Raw genomic sequence first — 18294 nt, 5'->3', positions numbered from 1 at the left:
TTGAAGATGGAAGATTTAAAGAAGTTAATTACTAGGAATTACTGTCTTGACGAACAAGTTCTATTATCCTATTCTTTTCAGAAATTAATTCACTTCTCTTTATTTCCAATGTAGTCTTTTCTTCATTCTCACAGGTTCTTTTTGTTATCAATTTTTTGAGCTTAGTCTTTGCACTAACTTTTTGTCTTATTAATCGCTACCAAATCCGTCTCTTGTTACACAATATCACACACCTATACCCCCCCTCCAAAAAAAAAAATTTGACCCCCAAAAAATTACCCTCATTTCAAGTAAAAGAGCCCTAAATTTTCATAAAAAAAGCAAAAAACACCCAAAAAACACCAAATTTTCTTACTCCCAAAAAAATTTTTTTTTTACTTTTTAATAAAAAAAACGTTATTAAAAACACCCAAAAAACAACAAAAATAATACAGTACATTCTTCAATTAAAATGACACCTGTTCAAGCAAGTAAATTAAAAAATGAATTAACAGTGTATAAAAATTTATATCCAGAAAAGGAAGAGAAAATTAAAAAACCTAAATTCGAAGTAGGTACTAGAGTAAGAATAACAAAAAAGAAGGGTAAATTTGAAAAGGGTTATACTACTCGTTGGACTAAAGAAATATTTGTAATTGAAAAAGTTTTAAATACAATTCCTTTTACTTATAAAATAATTGATTTAAAAGGCGAAGAAATAACAGGTTCTTTCTATGAACAAGAATTACAGATGACTAAGTTTTAAATCTTTATTTACTTACGGTTAATTTATTACCAAAACAATAATCAGTTTCAAAATTTTAATTTGAAAACAAAAGTGCAATGAATACATACAAATCAAACACTATAAACATAATATCACTGTTCAAAGTTAGAACTGTCACATCCACTAAAAGTTACCCGGTTATGAATAACCGTTACTATGTCCCACCTACTGATCATGTATGATCACTCCTTATATGGAATAAGAAAATCAATAGTAAAGAGTTGTCCCACCTACTGATCATGTATGATCACTCCTTATATGGAATACAATATCACATACATATCAAACTTCTTGTGACGGAGTAAGTTCATCATCTGCTGGAATATAGTCTCCCTGTCTCCAAAAGGTGGCAAACTGATCAATTGCTAACATTTGTTTGATAAGTTCTTGTTTTGAAAGAATATCATTGATTGAAACATTAATGTTCAGAAAACCATTAAATCCTTTAAGTAGATTAGCAAGTTGTCTTAATTTCCGAGCATGAGGTATAGATATATCTATCTTAGATGATAACCATGTGTTCCACGTTGTATTGAACTTTGCCGAAAGAAACCAGTCTCTCAAAGCATTAAGGAAATCATCGAAAGTAATGTTAAACAGCATACCTTGGGCGTTATGTCTTCCCAAGTGTTTGTATGCTTCTTGTAACTGTTTAACAGGGTTTTTTTCTCTATTAAAAATAAACTTCTGCCTCGAAATTGTCTTTGATAAATCCGCCTTTCTGCTTATTAGAAAGGTGTGAAGTTCTTCAGGGGTCGTGATAGTTTGCTTTTTTTTCTTTCCCAGTTTTTCTTTAAATAAGTCCTGCACCTTTCTTTTCGGAGCTTTTGGAAGTTTAACCGGTCCCAAACTCTTAGCTCTTTCGATTGTCTCAATCATTCTCTGATAGTAACTGATATTTTCTATCAAAATGTTACTTTCTTCTAAACTCCATGGCCAGTTCTGTGGTTGAGGCTGCGCCTGACGCTTGAATTTCCATTTGTATTTTTGTAGAATTACTTTCTTGAAACATTAATTCACGTCTTCTCACCACTGTTAATTTGAAACGAAAGACCGCACCAGTCTGCTATATGTTTACATGTGATGACAACATTGTCTAGGCAACATGTAAACATACTCTTGACAACCATGTAAATATTTGCAATGATCGATTTAGTCTATTTAAAAGTCATGTCCTATTAAATAGCAAATGTAAAAAGCAATTTAAGTTGTAGTAGTATTGATCCGTTTTATTACTAGACTATATTGATAAAATTAATTAAAAATCAAGGTTGGGGCGCACTGGGGAAATTATTTTTTCTCTTAAATCCAACAGAATTCTTTCTCTGCCTGTTCTCCCGGTTTTTTTAATTTTTTTTTTTGGAATTTTTTTGTTGTTTTTTGGGTGTTTTTAATAACGTTTTTTTTTATAAAAAAGTAAAAAAAAAATTTTTTTGGGAGTAAGAAAATTTGGTGTTTTTTGGGTGTTTTTTGCTTTTTTTTATGAAAATTTAGGGCTCTTTTACTTGAAATGAGGGTAATTTTTTGGGGGTCAAATTTTTTTTTTTTTTGGAGGGGGGGGGGGTGGGGGGTATAGGTGTGTGATATTGTGTCTTGTTTTTGTCATCAAAATCTTCCTTAGCTTTATTTATTCTCTCGGTTAACAATTCAATTTCCTTTTTTATGCTGTTCATCTCCATATCTTGTAAATTTATCGTATTATTACGTTTCGCCAATAATGTTTCAAGTTTTTTTAATCCATCCAACACTTTAACTAAATAACATCTTCTCAATTCAGATTCCATTTTGAAGTTAGTTAAGTAAGTGTTTACTACATCTAAGGAGTTGTTAGTAGTATAGTACTTGAACGACTCCAGCGCACCCCCCCAAAAAAAAATTTGACCCCTAAAAAATTACCCTCATTTCAAGTAAAAAAAAGCCCTAAATTTTCATAAAAAAAGCAAAAAACACGCCAAAATTTTTTACTCCCCAAATAAAAACCTTATATTTTTACCCCCCCCCCCCCCCAAAAAAAAAATAATTAAAAAAAAGCCGGGAGAACAGGCAGAGAAAGAATTCTGTGGGATTTAAGAGAAAAAAAAATCAATTTTTACTTTAAAAAATGAAATAACCTACAGCTCCTGATTTATATCCAGAATTACCTATAGAAGATGGACAAAATTATAGACTACAAAAAATAACAGAAATAGAAAAAAACATTAATAAATGAGAGAGATAAACGTAAATCACTATACAAAAAATATAAACGCGGAATTAATGTTACTGATGGTGTTGATACAAGTTTAATTTCGACATCTGTTGTTTTAGCTGGTATAGGAATAGCTTTTCCTATCTTACTTCCCATACAAATTGCAGCTGTTGTATGTGGAAGTTTAGGAGGTCTAGTTAAATTAATTAGAAGAAAGTTGACAACAAAATCAAAAAAACATTATGAAATTAAAACAATGGCAGAATGCAAGTTAAACAGTATAACAGATTTATGTGGAAGTTTAGGAGGTCTAGTTAAATTAATTAGAAGAAAGTTGACAACAAAATCAAAAAAACATTATGAAATTAAAACAATGGCAGAATGCAAGTTAAACAGTATAACAGATTTAATATCAAAATCTTTAACTGACGGACAGATAAGTGCAGAAGAATTTAAATCAGTTTTGGATGAATTAGAAAAATACAACAAAATGAAAGAAAATATACGAACAAAACAAACACAAACAGTAATGAATGATAATGAAAGAAAAAAATTAATTGAAGATACAGAAGCTAGGGTAAAAAGTGAATTAAAAAAAAAATGGAAAATATCTAATTTTTTTTAACAAAATTACAATAGTTAATCATGTTAATGACCCTCCTCCAAAATATGAATTAAATTCTCTTTAAAAAAATGGCTGAAGGAGGTTATGAGTTTGATAATCCTGAGTTTAAAAATAATGATTATGATGAAGAAGAAGAAGAAGAAACGTCTTTTCAAGATGATGAAGAGTTTCAAAATAATATAAATAAGGAATTTGAAAAATCAAGAGATTTATCAGAAAATGATGCTAAAATTCGTAAAAAAGAAACTACAAAAAAAATGATAAAACGATTTTATCTTATAAGTTATTTTTTTGTATATCTTTATTACTTTTTCCACATATTTTTCTACTGCATCATCACCAACATAAGAAAAGTATTGTGGTTTATATATTTCTGGATAATCAGAATGAACATAAATACCATAACTATTTATTTCTTGTTTACTTATTGGTTTTATATAAGATTTATTAGGATCTGGAGTACATGATTGCATGGGTATATTATATGCTTCGAAATCACAATATAAAACAAATGGTAATCTATTTTTAAAATGATGATTATTGAATTTAAGAATATTTTTTCCTGGTTTTGGCATTATGGTTTTACAATGTTCGTTATCATAACATATTTTTTTATGTTTTATTAGTGTTTCTTCTCTTTGAAATCCTTGCAAACAATTTCTACATATAAACGATTTATTTCTATTCCTATCACACCTAAAACTATTTAAATCTTTAATTAGACAATAATGAGTATTTGCGTTATTTTCAATGTATAAGAGATCAATTACGTTTTTACTTTCTACATTTGATATATAAACTGGATGTACAGATTGTTTATTTGTTTGATACTCTAAAGCAAATACATTTATACTTAGATTATTTTGTTTCTCTACTTTTGGGATGTCTTTTATTGATACAGGATATTCAATTCCTTTCATGTTAATTTCATTTTCATATTCTTTATATTTTGTTACTCTTTGTTTGTCTTTATTGGCTGGAAATAAACTTGCTACTATTGACCAAAGAAAACACTTATGATCCTTTTTATTTTGGACATTAATAATATTACTTGATTTAAATTGAAGGGGAATATAAGACGAAGCTCTTTGATATTCATATTTATATAGTTTTACTTTTACACTTTTGATACCATCGAAAACAAAACCAGATCCTCTTTCTTGAAATTTATCTACCCAAGCTTTAAATTTATCTAACAAATTATTGTAAAATGTAGATAAATTGTTTTGTGTTAGGACAACTTCAACAGGATGAGAGTAATGACTTTCTATTCTATCAAATGCCATAGGAGTTGTAAATTCACTTGTTATTATTATCTTTATTTTCAAAGGAAATTGACTAATAACTATTTTATCTTTTAATAAGTTTATGTATTTAGTTGCATTGATTTCTTCTATATCATCAATAGTAGTTTCAGTAATAAGATCTTGAAACGATTTTTAGGGCCCATTTTGTAAGGTTAAATTTTAATTATATTATTTTCTTTGATATAAATTCCAATAAGTAGGATTTCTAAACATAAATTCTTGATAAGATTGTTTATATTTTTCTTTGTTATTTTGATAATGATTTTGTTTTATAGGCTTTATACATTGTTTACATGCACATTTAACTCCCATCGGTTTGTCTTTTGCTTTGTGATATTCACTTAGTAACTTGTATTCATTACATTTGGAACAATGTTTTCTTTCATCCATTTAAAAAAAAAACATTTTAGTTACTTCAAAATGTCTAAAACAAATCTAACAAATAAATTAGCAGATGAACTACATCATAGAGTTGTAAAATCTTTTCCTAAAAGACGTGTTTATGTTCATTCAATAGATCAAACATGGGCAGTTGATTTAATAGATATGCAACCATATTCAAAACAAAATGAACACTATAAATATTTATTAGCAGTTATAGATGTTTTTAGTAAATATAGTTGGTTAATCCCTTTGAAAAATAAAACAGGAGTAACAGTCAGTGAAGCTTTTAAAACATTATTTAAAGAAAGAAAACCAATATATATTTGGTCAGATAAAGGATCCGAATTTTATAATCGACAAGTAAAAGAATTGTTAAAAGATAATAACATAAAGTTATATGCAACTGAGAATGAAGAAAAATCCAGTGTAGTGGAACGATGGATAGGAACAATGAAACAACATATGTATAAATATTTTACTGCTAATGAAACTTTTAAATATTATGATATACTAGATAAATTAGTTAAAAATTATAATAATACAGTACATTCTTCAATTAAAATGACACCTGTTCAAGCAAGTAAATTAAAAAATGAATTAACAGTGTATAAAAATTTATATCCAGAAAAGGAAGAAAAAATTAAAAAACCTAAATTCAAAGTTGGAGATAGAGTAAGAATAACAAAAAAGAAAGGTAAATTTGAAAAAGGTTATACTACTCGTTGGACTAAAGAAATATTTGTAATTGAAAACGTTTTAAATACGAACCCTGTTACCTATAGAATATTTGATTTAAAAGGCCAAGAAGTTAAAGGTGGATTTTATGAAAAAGAATTACAGATGACTAAGTTTTAAATCTTTATTTACTTACGGTTAATTTATTACCAAAACAATAATCAGTTTCAAAATTTTAATTTGAAAAAAAAGTGCAATAAATACATACAAGTCAAACACTATAAACATAATATAACTGTTCAAAGTTCTTTTGCCCAAACCGCTCATGATAAGAACTGTAACATCCACTGAAAGTTACCCGGTTATGCATCACCGTTTCTAAATATAGCATTGAGAAATAGTCATTCCTTATACGGAATATATACAAAGTTGTCCCAGCCACTGATCATGTATGATCACTCCTTATATGGAATAAGAAAATCAATATCACATATACTATATTAAAAAACACAATTACAGATTGAGAAAGTTCTAAGTTTCTAAATATAGCATTGAAAAAGTCACTCGGAAGCAGTCAGTGTAAGTGGATCGTCTTGCGATGATCGAAGATCATTGGTGGTTGGTAGAACCACAGGTCTCCTCCAGAATGCATTGAGTTCTGGAATTTGTAGCATGATGTCTATTTCTTTTAGTTTTCTCAAAATGAAATTTAGAGGTAATCCCACATTTAAAAAATGATGGTATTCGTGAAGAACCTTTGCGAGAGCAAGTAGCTTCCTCGCGTGGTCATCGGAATACCCTGTCTTCTCTTTTAACCATGCAGACCAAGATTGTTTAATTCTTCCTTCTTTCCTTTCATTTTCCAGCCAGGCTTTGGTAAGATTTAAAAAATGTCCAAAACTAATATGAATTAAAAGTGTTTGAGCATCCTGCCGTTTTAGATTTCGTATCCCTTTATTTAATTTTTCCACAATGTTCGTCTCACTCTCATTGCCAAAAAGCAAATAAGCGTGGCTGAATGTTTCTCTAGAAATTGTGTGGTTAACATCAGCAATGTTGTCTGTTAGATATTTGTGCAGTTCTAGGGGGGTCATTTCTTCCTTATTCACTTTTTTCGGTCCATAAACGTCACTAAGCCGTTGTTTAGGTTTTTTTAGGAAGCTTCGGCATCTTTCCGGTTGGTCCATTTGAATCAATTTCGCTAACCAACAATCCCATATTTTGATAGTAAATTCTATAATCATTAATCAATTGTTTTTGGGTAAAAGTCCATTGTTGTTCTGATTCCATATCTGCTTCACGTTCACACTGATTTGAAGGTAAAATTAATGTCTCTCCACTGTTAATTTGAAACGAAAGACCGCACCAGTCTGCTATATGTTTACATGTGATGACGACGTTGTCAATCACATGTAAACATACTCTTGACAACCAGGTAAATATTTGCAATAATTGATTTAAATAGACTAAAAATAAATTTAAGAAGTCATGTCCTATTGAATAGCACTTCAATAACTAGACTTACAAGATCAATACAGGAATTTAACATGAATATATTAATATAATTAATTAAAAATCACAATTTTTATCGTTGGGGTGCACTGGGGGAAAAAAAAAAATTTTCTCTTAAATCCCACAGAATTCTTTCTCTGCCTGTTCTCCCGGCTTTTTTTTATTTTTTGTTTATTTTTTTTTTTGGGGGGGGGGGAGTAAAAAATTTTGGCGTGTTTTTTGCTTTTTTTATGAAAATTTAGGGCTTTTTTTACTTAAAATGAGGGTAATTTTTTAGGGGTCAATTTTTTTTTGGGGGGGTGCGCTGGAGTCGTTCAAGTACTATACTACTGTTGTTTACTGCATCTAAGTAAGTGTTCATTGAAACTAAGTAAATGTTTACTGTATCCAAGCAAATTTTTATATTCAATTCAATAGGATATGACTTTTAAATAAACTAAATCGATCATTGTAAATATTTATATTTTATCATGAAATATGTAATAGAGCTTAAAATAGTGACCATAGTGACCAGCTCATCCCTACCAGTCAATTTATTCAACAACACTACCTGCTAAAGTATACTCAGGAATGCAAAAACCATTCCAGAAAAGTTTTAGACCTTGAAATCCTTAAAGGCGAACACATAAAAAAAAAATACTGAAAAATTCCAACATCTTCATAAAAGCCCAAACCAACCCATTTGGAATTTTAAATCCTATATTAAAGGCAAAGGTATTCATTTACATAGAAACACAAACCAGAAAGAAAAGTCTTTATTGATAAGACTATTTTATTAACTAAAATTGTTGAAACAAATTATATCAAATTCCATGACAGAAAAGATAAAATTAAGAAAAAGGTAAAAGTTTAAAATAGATGTTATGTATCATTCATAACATATTATCATCCTCAAGCAGAAGAACTGCAAAAAGTATTCAGGAAATACTGGCATCTTATTTAAACATATTATTCAATAGGTGTTACATTGTGTATCATATTCCATTAAAACCAATCCATAGGATTCAAAAGAAATAGAACATTGGTGAATGAGTGAAATGAACTATAAAATAGTTTGTATGAACATCTCAGTTCCTTCAAAATAGTTCACTGTGCAGAACTAATTAATGACCATGTAAACTGATATGCTTATAAGACGAAATTCTGCCAGGAATCACTTAATTCAACATCTATTGAGATAGGTTGAAAAAGTTAGAAAATCAAAAACCAAAAAATCTAAATTCAAATTAACAAATTTTACAAAATATGAAAAAATTAATAAATTAAAACAGTAATTAAAAAAAAGACAAACAGAAGGAGTGGTCTCTACTGAAAGTTTCCCTTTAATCAACAAATTTCCAGAAAAACTCTCAACGTTGCTACACCGTATCAATGAAAGGCCAGAACAATGATTTGTAGTTACACATTAGTTAGTCATTAGAAAGGCCATTTATGAAAAAGTTTACCAATTGTTTCTGAATTGTAGGTAAATTTACATTATGATCCTTACAAAACTTCTTCCGCAAGGTTTTACAGTCTTTCCGCGAAGATGTGAACATTTCAACCAGGTTTTGTTTAATTTTGCTTTAAAGGTCGAAAGCATGTTGTGGACAGATTCTGACACTTCTGAAAATCTTACAACTAATCGAGCTTTTAACTCGTTTCATCCCACAGTTTCGTCCCCGTCATTTTGTTCTGACCACCTATGGATGAAATCCCTAACCGGCGGGTCACTAGCTTAAATGCCAACATTTTCGATTAATTTCTACCCAACCCTGCCAAAGCAATATATTTTTCTATTTGCTTAACCCATTTCTAAACTTTGTAGCATCCCCCAAAAAATCAGTATAATTTAATAAACCCCCTCTGCCCCTAATTTGTTTGATAACCCTTGCAGTTGGTAAGCTTGGTTGTTCAACGCTAGTCCTATATCTTGTTCAGCAATTACGAGATGGTAATGTAATACAGTCATTTTATTAAATAATTACAAAGTCAAGAAAGATTCTAAAGTTCAAATGTTCACAAACTGTCTTAAAAGTTCAATTGTTCGAATGTTCAATAACTCACCACACGGGCACGTGATCGTATAGTGGTATAACTGTTCAGTCCTGATGGAGTACGTTCGGATATTAAGCACATGAGTTCTAGGGGTGTAGAACATAGACATTGTGTGAACCTTTTGTGTAGCGAAAAAAGCCTTGCCCAAGTTTTGTTTTATTTTATTAAGAAACAATTCAAAAGGATCCAAGTCAACGACAAAAGTAATGAGCCAATTTGACCTTGTAGTTGATATTTCCTTAATTTTCTGGAACATGACATTTTCTTTGACAATGAATTGGGTGGTTAAGCCAAAAAGAACAAGTGAGAACCACCACCACTTCATCACCGATTCTTCCTACATATATCAGGACTGTTCTAACTGTTTCGTAGTTGTTAAGACGGACCTGTAACTCCGCCGTAGTTTGGCTTTGGGTGGGACGTTTTGGCTGTGCATAATAGAAAGGAAGTTTCTAATATTTTAATATGCCGCAACACCGAAGTCATGTATTACAATTAACAATACATAATAATATATATACAAACATAACAAATATAGATAAAGAATAATTGAAGAAGTTTCCATAATATGTATATAAATAAGCGGTTGACCTTATGAGGTTTCATCTTAAATTATGTAAATAGGTTGTCCATTTAAACTTGATAATAGAAAGAGAATTATGTTCTAGTTTATTTAATTAAATATTGCATTAATTGTTTATCTGATATTGACACAACTGTGCATAAACATTTAAACCAAGTAATTTAATAATTTGAATTAACTTTGCTTTTAAATAAATAATAATATAAAAAATACTTTATCTTTATCGAGTACTCAGTTTACTGCTTAAAACTTAAATAAAATAGTTCAACTAACCTGTGAATAATAGAAGGGACGTTTCTAATATTTTAATATGCCGCAACACCGAAGTGCCTAGCGTTTGGCGAAACAGGTTTATATAGTACTTGCTCACCTTGGATTCTTCTTGATACATGCACTGGTAGAACTATCTCGGAATTGGCAGGCAATGCACAAGATTTAATACATCGAGCAAAACCTAAACTAGTCTCAAGTGAGCAAATTTTAGCACATTTATCTGATATTTCCATAGATTTTCTAGATAAATTAAAAGTAACATTGTTTGTCTCTAAAAAATCTACACCGATGAGTGAATGTGGTAAAGTGTCAATAACATGAAAATCAAACTCAAAACATTTGTCTTTTATCTTAATAGTCTAAAATACTTTTCCTAGCACTCTCAATTTTTGTTGTCCTATCCTAAAACTGAATATACGTGTGTTTTTGTTTTTTCTTAATTTGGTTTACTCATGAAAATCTTATTTAAAAATGATTGTGATATGCATGATATGTCTGCACCGGTGTCAACCAAAGCATTTGTTGGTATACTATTTACTAAAACGCGAGTTGTGTTTTTATATAATATTGTCGTTAAGTTGATTTTAACCGACTTTCCATTGTGCCTATCATTGGGAAAGCCTTGGACAGGCGCGAATTCCTATCTATGAGGATTTTGATTTTGAGGATACTGATTTTGAGTATAATTAAATTGTGGGTTTTGATGTTGCGAGTATTGATTTTGTGGATATTGATTGTACCTCTTAGCTTTTATACACACTTGTTCAAAATGACCCTTAACTTTACAAAACCGACACATTGAATTTTGTGCAGGGCATGATTGTCTATTTAAACAGTACCTACCACATCCTTGACAAGATGAACTCTGTGGACGCTGGTAGTTTCGTTGCTGGAAATTGGTTTTCGGTCGTGGTTGGTAGTTTTGCCTTTGGTACGGCCCATTTGACTGGTTATTGTTCTGGGCCTGTATGGCTGACATTTCGGCGACGCTACTGCTAAGTTTGTCCGTTAACATGGCCGACAATCTGTCCTCAATACTGGCTATGTTGGCTACCTGCAAAGTCAGATTTTCAATAGGCTTTGCCGTCGTCATCTGGACCGTTTTCTCCGCAATCGAGGCTGCAGCCAAAAACTGTTGATGTGTCTTTGGTACTTGAGGCATTACTATTGCTGCGAGATCTGGCCTCAGTCCTCCAACTAGCATGCTCACCAGGATGGCTTCTGGAACGTTGCTGTCGGAAGTTTGTGCCAGAATTCTTTTGAATTGGTCATCGACCGATTCAGACTGATATTGCTTTATGTACTGGAGGCTGTATTCGAGGTTTCCTCTCGGGAATCGCTCTAAAAACGCCACCTTCAGACGCTGCAGGTTCCTACGAACGCCTTCCTCCAGCCAACTGTGTCGCTATCCGTGAACTTGCACAAGGTGCAATACTGTATGAAGAGACTCCAAAACTTGATAGGATTTTCGCCTCTTCCCTCGAACCTCTGCAGGGTCACGTTTCCCATATGTTTTGGTCCCCGAGATTCAGGTTGGGACGCCTGTGGTACTTGCGGCTGTAACTGGTTAAGCTGCATTTGCAGTTGAAGCTGCCGTTCCAAGTTTTGAACATGCAACTTTAACTGCTGCTTTTCCGGGTCCTCTTGTGACGGGTGTTGCTGCCGCATCGGCACTTGGTCAGGCGTGGAAATGCTTGGCGGCTGTTCTAACGGCTGCAATAACCTTTCCTTCAATGTACGGGTTTTATCAGTCAGAGACGTGCCGTTGTCAGGTTTAGTCCCCCCTGATGCGTCGTTTTCCAAGGTGGCTTTTGCCGCCGATAACGGACTAGGGTTGGTTGGCATCAAGTTAATTGATTCCGGTATCGTTGATTTCACCGGTGTTACTGGGATTTGTGATAAATCTTTTTCAGTTCTCTTGCTTCTAAGAAGATAGTCATTCATTGTATCTCTGTTCTTGTAATTAATAGTTGACATGCTTATTTGTTTTTGTTGAAAATTTCGGGACTTTCGGGCCTCCACCAAAATTATCAAGAAAGATTTTGTATCTTTCCTTTCAATACAGTAAACATAAACCAATTGGTAAAGTCCAAATTCATTTAATAAATTTTTAATATGTTGCAATATTGTAAAGAAAAAATAAATATATTAGAAACTTTGAATAAATAGTAAATATAATATACTTGTCGATTGACAGAATTTAAATTTAACGAAAGTATCTAAGTTGTCTGATGTATTGCTTGTGTAACATTTCATAAAAGGAAATATATAAACTCATAAAGGGGGGTAAATCATTATATGGTATATCCAACTCTTCATTTTTAAATAAAATTTCTAAACAGTCAGTTTGAAGAGATGAATAATTGAATGGATCAAAATTGATATCAGCTAAATAATTTGTGGCTTCTAAATAATCTATATCAGTATGGTTATTACATATTTGTATTAACCCGACAATTGTAATGCCCTTGATAAAGTCACAAATAAATCATTAACTGGAAACAAATGTAAAAGTGATTAGTCCGAAAGGTATCAACATAATGTTCACTGTAAATATTCCGGATCGAATTGTCGAAACACTGTCTTTGTCCATGGCATGTTGTAATGTCTAGATGTTGATGTTTGATGTTGGATTTTAAAGGTCGTCCAACATTTATTAACGGGCCTCAACCAAATATTATAACAAAAAAGATCCCTTTCCTTCCTTTTTGGATACTCTCAAGTGGATGTCGATGAACTTATTAATTTTGTTTTTATAATTGAATAATGTTTTTAACTCTTGTTTCTGTGATACTGATATATCTATCACTGTATACTTATTTGTACTAATCTATAATATTGACACTGTGTTAGTTTAACATTGTCTGTAGAGATGTTAATCCTTAAAACGCTTCTGTTCTATTGAAGTAAATTCATTATTCCATAGATAAAAAATACAGTCTACTGTTCTAGAATATCCTTTAAACATTTTGACATTTCAGAACATATATTTAAATTTTAATCATTTTTGGGAATGTAGGTTTTTCAATTAAATGTTTCTATTATATCGATACTGTATCAGTTTAACAATGTCTTTAGAGAGATGTTAATCCTTCAAACGCATTTTGTTCTATTGATGTAATCTCATAATTTCCCGGATTTCTGGAAACAAGATAAAAAAAAGTTGTTAAAACCTTCAACAGTCCAAACTGACAAATCCACGTAAAGGCATTTTGTGTACTGTTTATAACTGAAGAGGGTAATGTATACGCTTTATTAACGCAAAAAAAAAATAATCTTGGTCACGCGTGGAATTGCGTGGCGGCTGTGCCAGCGGCTGCATTAACCGTTCTTCCGTCAATCGACGGGTTCGATCATTCAGAGACGTGCCTTTGTCAGGTGTAGTCCTGACTGACGTCATTTTTCACCGTAGCTTTTGCTTCTGGTAACGGACTAGGGTTGGTTGGTAATAGGTTACCGGACTCCGGTGGTAGCGTCGATTTCACCGGTGTTACAGGGATTTTCTTTAAATCAGTTACGGGTTTCCTGCTTCCAAGGAGATACTCGTTCATAGTGTCTCTGTTTCTATAATTGACAGGAATTGACATGCTTAGTCGGAATTGTTGAGATTTCGGGACCTTCGGGCCTCCACCAAAATAATCAGGACTTTTATTTGTCTCGTAAGTTGTCTAGACGGACCTGTAACTTTGCCGTAGTTTGGCTTTGGGTGTAATAAAACAAAATGTTTCAAACATATATGAAGTATTAAAAACTTGAATAATCTTAAACATAATTTGATTTTGTTTATATTAGTCTCTAAGTTACTTTTTTATCATTTTTGAGGTAACCAAATTTGTCAAATAATTGTGGCGTCCCTGCTTCTTGGGTGACCCATGGGTACATTTTCTAGGAGTTCCTGCTCCTGAGATAACCCATTATGTCAATTATTTGTGGCGTCCCTGCTATTCAGGTAGCATGAACAGTATACTTGCCTATATATATATATTAAATTATTTTAACTTTGTACCGGTAAAAGATTATCCAACAGTACACGGCAACAAAAAATTGACTTGTTCCTAATAGGTACCATACAAACAAGGATATTCATTTTATGTAACCCTTAATAAAGGTGTACCCAATCTTAAAGACGACTGACTGATTGCAAATATTAATATTGAACATGCGTTTAAAATACATGTTTTAGTACAAAAAAAGTTGTAATAAACATCATTCTGAAAAATGTTATTCAATAGATGATTTAAATGAATACAATTCTACAACACTATATAAAAAACATAATTTTATAACTTATTTACAGTCTTAAACAAGTTTTTCTTAAAATTTTAAGACATGCAATGCAATACGATTTGTGAAATGAAAATAACAAAAGATGTTGTTTATCTTTAAAACGGTCTCTGAAAGCAGCGATCAAAAAATCAAAATGGTGTTTCTCTGAATCGGCTACTGTGTCATACCAAATTTTAGCATGACCTTCTAAATGAAAAGGAAATGACTCTGCACTCTTTTTCTTTGACAAATCATAAAAACTACAATATTGATTAAAATTAGTTAACCAAGTTTGCGGATTTTGAGTATTGTCACCTTTAAATTTTTCAATTTTCAAAATTGATGACATGTTATAAATGTTCGTAAGGGGTTGTATTGTCCTACCTGTTGTTGACACAGCTCCTGCTCCTGTTCCTGCAGCTGTCGTTACTGGAACTGTGGTTAATGATCCTATTGTGGATGTGGAAACAGTCACAGTTGAAGCAATTGGTGTCGTTGTAGAAGCTGTAACTGAAATTGGTAACTTGGGATAAAGAGATGAAAAATGTTGTGGAGTTTGTAGTCGATTTGTAATAGGTGCCGGTCTTTTAGCAAACGTGGATGGAATGGTTCGCCGGTGTACAATTGACGGTCTTAAAGGAGTTATACTGGATGGCAGGGTAGGTTGTCCTGTCCACAATGAAAGAAAGTGATTTTTGGTTGAATGAATAGGCGATGATTGGAAGAAAGGCTGGCCTTCGACGTAAGGTATTGTGGTGTCGTTATCACAATCATCAACTGGATACGACGGTGGGTGACCGACTTTGAAGCTGACAACGTTGTCTGGTTGTTTAGTAAAAAGGTCTAGATTATCGAATGCCGACTCAATTTTGCACTGGATTTCCTGGTGATAATTGGATGGTGTCTTCCCTGGTTTTAGTGGTTTCTTTCCTTTGTTAAACATTGTCCTCTACCATTCTACAATTATATGAAGAATGTATATAAAAAAATAAACATAAATTAACAATAACACAAAAAAAAAACTTTTTAAAAATACAAACAGAAACAAAAATTCCCCATTTCCCTTATTATATAAAAGTTATGATGTACTGTGAAAATTCATGGTTCGTGGTATGAGCAAAATTTTCATGTTCGTGGGTTTTTACAGATAAAAAATAAGCACAATAAAAATCAACCTGCTTTAACAATTCTAAGTTTGGTCTCAACTAGATAATAGTTATCAAAAGTACCAGGATTATAATTTAGTACGCCAGACGCGCGTTTCGTCTACATAAGACTCATCAGTGACGCTCATATCAAAATATTTAAAAAAGCCAAACAAGTGCAAAGTTGAAGATCACTGAGAACCAAAATTCCAAAAAGTTGTACCAAATACGGCTAAGGTTATCTATGCCTGGGATAGGAAAATCCTTAGTTTTTCGAAAAATTCAAAGTTTTGTAAACAGGAAATTTATAAAAATGACCACATTATTGATATTCATGTCAACACCGAAGTGTTGACTACTGGGCTGGTGATACCCTCGGGGACGAAACGTCCACCAGCAGTGGCATCGACCCAGTGGTGTAAATAGTTATCAAACGCATCTCTTTAATCTTAACCAATACCAAAGTAGTATAGTACTTGAGCGAGTTCAGCGCACAACCCCCCCCCCCCCCCCCCAAATTTTTTTTTTTTTTACCCCTAAAAATACCCACATTTCAAGTAAAAAAGCCCTAAATTTTCATAAAAAAAGCAAAAAACACCCAAAAAAAACACTAAAATTTTTTATCCCCAAAAAAAACCACCTTAAAAATCCCCTCAAAAGAACCCAAAAAAAAATACAAGATGCACAAATTAATTTTGACACGTTATTTAATCAACAGTTACATCTGCAAGTTATAAAATCAAAAACATTTGTTTAGAATTTGATATGGTTTCTGATACAGAATTAGCAAGACAGATAAGACAATTAGTTGATGGTAAGATGGTTATTTTGTACGATAGAATACTAAGACATAGAAAAATAACCAAAAACAAATCTGATACATTGTGGAATATTAATTTAAATGTTTTAGCTAGAAGTATGAAAGGAATTCTAATGTTGTTCGAAGATCCTGAAAGAACAAGTACAGAAACTTATTATAATCCTAACATAACAAAAGTAGAAATGACAATAGAAGGTGTTCCGAATCAACTATACAGTCAAGGAATGAAAGCATATCAACAATGGGATGAAATAAATAAATTCTTTGCTTTAAATTCAAAAAGAAATAAAATAACAGAAGCAGTTTTAAAAGATGTATGTTTCTCTTATATAACATTAGAAAAATATTTAACAGATCATTTTGCATTATGGTTAGATTTACGTTCAACAGATGATAACTCATTACACGGTTCAGGAAGAAAAATTGAAAATGCCTCTGAAGGTATTACCATCCAAATAACGAAAAAGGTAGGAGCAGAGGAATCAATAAATGTTTATCTGTTTGTTATACAAGATGCACAAATTAATTTTGAAGATGGAAGATTTAAAGAAGTTCATTACTAGGAATTACTGTATTGACGAACAAGTTCTATTATCCTATTCTTTTCAGAAATTAATTCACTTCTCTTTATTTCCAATGTAGTCTTTTCTTCATTCTCACAGGTTCTTTTTGTTATCATTTTTTTGAGATTAGTCTTTGCACTAACTTTTTGTCTTATTAATCGTAACCAAATCCGTCTCTTGTTTTTGTCATCAAAATCTTCCTTGGCTTTATTTATTCTCTCGGTTAACAATTCAATTTCCTTTTTTATGCTGTTCATCTCCATATCTTGTAAATTTATCGTATTATTACGTTTCGCCAATAATGTTTTCAAGTTTTTCTAATCCATCCAACACTTTAACTAAATAACATCTTCTCAATTCAGATTCCATTTTGAAGTTAGTTAAGTAAGTGTTTACTGCATCTAAGGAGTTGTTTACTGCAACTAAGTAAGTGTTCATTGAAACTAAGTAAATGTTTACTGTATCCAAGCAAACTTTTTATATTCAATTCAATAGGATATGACTTTTAAATAAACTAAATCGATCATTGTAAATATTTACATTTTATCATGAAATATGTAATAGAGCTTGAAATAGTGACCATAGTGACCAGCTCATCCCTAACAGTCAATTTTTTCAACAACACTACCTGCTAAAGTATACTCAGGAATGCAAAAACCATTCCAGAAAAGTTTTACACCTTGAAATCCTCAAAGGCGAACACATTAAAATACTGGTGTTTAAGATATGAAATGCTATAAAGAAAAATACTGAAAAATTCCAACATCTTCATAAACCCAAACCAACCCATTTTGAATTTTATATCCTATATTAAAGGTAAAGGTATTCATTTACATAGAAACACAAACCAGAAAGAAGTCTTTATTGATAGACTATTTTATTAACTAATATTGTTGAAACAAATTATATCAAATTCCATGACAGAAAAGATAAAATTAAGAAAAAGGTAAAAGTTTAAAATAGATGTTATGTATCATTCATAACATATTATCATCCTCAAGCAGAAGAACTGCAAAAAGTATTCAGGAAATACTGGCATCTTATTTAAACATATTATTCAATAGGTGTTACATTGTGTATCATATTCCATTAAAACCAATCCATAGGATTCAAAAGAAATAGAACATTGGTGAATGAGTGAAATGAACTA

General features: G+C 31.5%; 1 long non-coding RNA gene across 1 annotated transcript; it reads right to left on the bottom strand.

Moving 5' to 3' along the window:
- Positions 1-786: 786 nt before the first annotated feature.
- LOC139495708 (uncharacterized) lies at positions 787-1728 on the bottom strand. The gene is made up of 2 exons (XR_011657436.1): positions 997-1728; positions 787-931 (listed from the first exon to the last, which is right to left on the bottom strand). It is a non-coding gene; the product is annotated as an uncharacterized lncRNA (long non-coding RNA).
- Between the last annotated feature and the right edge of the window lie 16566 nt (positions 1729-18294).

The sequence above is a fragment of the Mytilus edulis genome, chromosome 11, assembly GCF_963676685.1.
Source record: "Mytilus edulis chromosome 11, xbMytEdul2.2, whole genome shotgun sequence".
Classification (NCBI taxonomy): domain Eukaryota; kingdom Metazoa; phylum Mollusca; class Bivalvia; order Mytilida; family Mytilidae; genus Mytilus; species Mytilus edulis.
This window is presented reverse-complemented; position numbering and strand designations above follow the sequence as displayed.